The following is a 5,000-nucleotide window of genomic DNA, read 5'->3' on the forward strand; positions in this document are numbered from 1 at the left end:
ATTGTTATCAAACGACTATCATTTAATATACCAAAAGTAATAAAGTAATTGAAATTAAAGCATATTATACAATATGGTATATTAATGAGTGTTTGAGAGAATCATAACATGAAAATAAAAATTTGAACGCATAAAACTTTGTTTTCACTATTTATTGAAAATAAGGTAAGTGTTGGGATTGTTATCAAACGACTATCATTTAATATACCAAAAGTAATAAAGTAATTGAAATTAAAGCATATTATACAATATGGTATATTAATGAGTGTTTGAGAGAATCATAACATGAAAATAAAAATTTGAACGCATAAAACTTTGTTTTCAACTATCATTTAATATACCAAAAGTAATAAAGTAATTGAAATAAAAGCATATTATACAATATGGTATATTAATGAGTGTTTGAGAGAATCATAACATGAAAATAAAAATTTGAACGCATAAAACTTTGTTTTCAATATTTATTGAAAATAAGGTAAAGTTGGGATTGTTATCAAACGACTATCATTTAATATACCAAAGTAATAAAGTAATTGAATTAAAATCATATTATACAATATGGTATAATAGTATATCAAGTGTTTTAATAACATGAAAATAAAAATGTTAACCAAAATACTTTGCGTGCAATATTAAATGAAGAAGTAGTGAATTTTCATATAAGTATTAAATGTATAAAGTCTATGAAGTAATAAATTTTCATATAAGTATTAAATGTATAAAGTCTATGAAGTAATAAATTTTCATATAAGTATTAATTGTATAAAGTCTATGAAGTAATAAATTTTCATATAAGTATTAATTGTATAAAGTCTATGCAGTAATAAATTTTCATATAAGTAGTAAATATATAAAGTCTATGAAGTAATAAATTTTCATATAAGTATTAAATGTATAAAGTCTATGAAGTAATAAATTTTCATATAAGTATTAATTGTATAAAGTCTATGAAGTAATAAATTTTCATATAAGTAGTAAATATATAAAGTCTATGAAGTAATAAATTTTCATATAAGTATTAATTGCATAAAGTCTATGAAGTAATAAATTTTCATATAAGTACTAAATGTATAAAGTCTATGAAGTAATAAATTTTCATATAAGTAGTAAATATATAAAGTCTATGAAGTAATAAATTTTCATATAAGTATTAATTGTATAAAGTCTATGAAGTAATAAATTTTCATATAAGTATTAATTGTATAAAGTCTATGAAGTAATAAATTTTCATATAAGTATTAATTGTATAAAGTCTATGAAGTAATAAATTTTCATATAAGTATTAATTGTATAAAGTCTATGAAGTAATAAATTTTCATATAAGTACTAAATGTATAAAGTCTATGAAGTAATAAATTTTCATATAAGTAGTAAATATATAAAGTCTATGAAGTAATAAATTTTCATATAAGTATTAAATGTATAAAGTCTATGAAGTAATGAATTTTCATATAAGTATTAATTGTATAAAGTCTATGAAGTAATAAATTTTCATATAAGTATTAATTGTATAAAGTCTATGAAGTAATAAATTTTCATATAACTATTAATTGTATAAAGTCTATGAAGTAATAAATTTTCATATAAGTATTAATTGTATAAAGTCTATGAAGTAATAAATTTTCATATAAGTATTAAATGTATAAAGTCTATGAAGTAATAAATTTTCATATAAGTATTAATTGTATAAAGTCTATGAAGTAATAAATTTTCATATAAGTATTAATTGTATAAAGTCTATGAAGTAATAAATTTTCATATAAGTAGTAAATATATAAAGTCTATGAAGTAATAAATTTTCATATAAGTATTAAATGTATAAAGTCTATGAAGTAATAAATTTTCATATAAGTATTAATTGTATAAAGTCTATGAAGTAATAAATTTTCATATAAGTATTAATTGTATAAAGTCTATGAAGTAATAAATTTTCATATAAGTATTAATTGTATAAAGTCTATGAAGTAATAAATTTTCATATAAGTACTAAATGTATAAAGTCTATGAAGTAATAAATTTTCATATAAGTAGTAAATATATAAAGTCTATGAAGTAATAAATTTTCATATAAGTATTAATTGTATAAAGTCTATGAAGTAATAAATTTTCATATAAGTATTAATTGTATAAAGTCTATGAAGTAATAAATTTTCATATAAGTACTAAATGTATAAAGTCTATGAAGTAATAAATTTTCATATAAGTAGTAAATATATAAAGTCTATGAAGTAATAAATTTTCATATAAGTATTAAATGTATAAAGTCTATGAAGTAAAATATAAAGTCTATGAAGTAATAAATTTTTATATAAGTATAAAAAATATAAAGTCTATGAAGTAATGAATTTTCATATAAGTATTAAATGTATAAAGTCTATGAAGTAATAAATTTTCATATAAGTATTAATTGTATAAAGTCTATGAAGTAATAAATTTTCATATAAGTATTAATTGTATAAAGTCTATGAAGTAATAAATTTTCATATAAGTATTAATTGTATAAAGTCTATGAAGTAATAAATTTTCATATAAGTATTAATTGTATAAAGTCTATGAAGTAATAAATTTTCATATAAGTATTAATTGTATAAAGTCTATGAAGTAATAAATTTTCATATAAGTATTAATTGTATAAAGTCTATGAAGTAATAAATTTTCATATAAGTATTAATTGTATAAAGTCTATGAAGTAATAAATTTTCATATAAGTATTAATTGTATAAAGTCTATGAAGTAATAAATTTTCATATAAGTATTAATTGTATAAAGTCTATGAAGTAATAAATTTTCATATAAGTATTAATTGTATAAAGTCTATGAAGTAATAAATTTTCATATAAGTATTAATTGTATAAAGTCTATGAAGTAATAAATTTTCATATAAGTATTAATTGTATAAAGTCTATGAAGTAATAAATTTTCATATAAGTATTAATTGTATAAAGTCTATGAAGTAATAAATTTTCATATAAGTATTAATTGTATAAAGTCTATGAAGTAATAAATTTTCATATAAGTATTAATTGTATAAAGTCTATGAAGTAATAAATTTTCATATAAGTACTAAATGTATAAAGTCTATGAAGTAATAAATTTTCATATAAGTAGTAAATATATAAAGTCTATGAAGTAATAAATTTTCATATAAGTATTAATTGTATAAAGTCTATGAAGTAATAAATTTTCATATAAGTATTAATTGTATAAAGTCTATGAAGTAATAAATTTTCATATAAGTATTAATTGTATAAAGTCTATGAAGTAATAAATTTTCATATAAGTATTAAATGTATAAAGTCTATGAAGTAATAAATTTTCATATAAGTAGTAAATATATAAAGTCTATGAAGTAATAAATTTTCATATAAGTATTAAATGTATAAAGTCTATGAAGTAATGAATTTTCATATAAGTATTAATTGTATAAAGTCTATGAAGTAATAAATTTTCATATAAGTATTAATTGTATAAAGTCTATGAAGTAATAAATTTTCATATAAGTATTAATTGTATAAAGTCTATGAAGTAATAAATTTTCATATAAGTATTAATTGTATAAAGTCTATGAAGTAATAAATTTTCATATAAGTATTAAATGTATAAAGTCTATGAAGTAATAAATTTTCATATAAGTATTAATTGTATAAAGTCTATGAAGTAATAAATTTTCATATAAGTATTAATTGTATAAAGTCTATGAAGTAATAAATTTTCATATAAGTAGTAAATATATAAAGTCTATGAAGTAATAAATTTTCATATAAGTATTAAATGTATAAAGTCTATGAAGTAATAAATTTTCATATAAGTATTAATTGTATAAAGTCTATGAAGTAATAAATTTTCATATAAGTATTAATTGTATAAAGTCTATGAAGTAATAAATTTTCATATAAGTATTAATTGTATAAAGTCTATGAAGTAATAAATTTTCATATAAGTACTAAATGTATAAAGTCTATGAAGTAATAAATTTTCATATAAGTAGTAAATATATAAAGTCTATGAAGTAATAAATTTTCATATAAGTATTAATTGTATAAAGTCTATGAAGTAATAAATTTTCATATAAGTATTAATTGTATAAAGTCTATGAAGTAATAAATTTTCATATAAGTACTAAATGTATAAAGTCTATGAAGTAATAAATTTTCATATAAGTAGTAAATATATAAAGTCTATGAAGTAATAAATTTTCATATAAGTATTAAATGTATAAAGTCTATGAAGTAAAATATAAAGTCTATGAAGTAATAAATTTTTATATAAGTATAAAAAATATAAAGTCTATGAAGTAATGAATTTTCATATAAGTATTAAATGTATAAAGTCTATGAAGTAATAAATTTTCATATAAGTATTAATTGTATAAAGTCTATGAAGTAATAAATTTTCATATAAGTATTAATTGTATAAAGTCTATGAAGTAATAAATTTTCATATAAGTATTAATTGTATAAAGTCTATGAAGTAATAAATTTTCATATAAGTATTAATTGTATAAAGTCTATGAAGTAATAAATTTTCATATAAGTATTAATTGTATAAAGTCTATGAAGTAATAAATTTTCATATAAGTATTAATTGTATAAAGTCTATGAAGTAATAAATTTTCATATAAGTATTAATTGTATAAAGTCTATGAAGTAATAAATTTTCATATAAGTATTAATTGTATAAAGTCTATGAAGTAATAAATTTTCATATAAGTATTAATTGTATAAAGTCTATGAAGTAATAAATTTTCATATAAGTATTAATTGTATAAAGTCTATGAAGTAATAAATTTTCATATAAGTATTAATTGTATAAAGTCTATGAAGTAATAAATTTTCATATAAGTATTAATTGTATAAAGTCTATGAAGTAATAAATTTTCATATAAGTATTAATTGTATAAAGTCTATGAAGTAATGAATTTTCATATAAGTATTAAATGTATAAAGTCTATGAAGTAATAAATTTTCATATAAGTATTAATTGTATAAAGTCTATGAAGT

The sequence above is a fragment of the Bactrocera oleae genome, unplaced genomic scaffold (genome assembly GCF_042242935.1).
Source record: "Bactrocera oleae isolate idBacOlea1 unplaced genomic scaffold, idBacOlea1 ctg00000028.1, whole genome shotgun sequence".
Classification (NCBI taxonomy): Eukaryota; Metazoa; Arthropoda; class Insecta; order Diptera; family Tephritidae; genus Bactrocera; species Bactrocera oleae.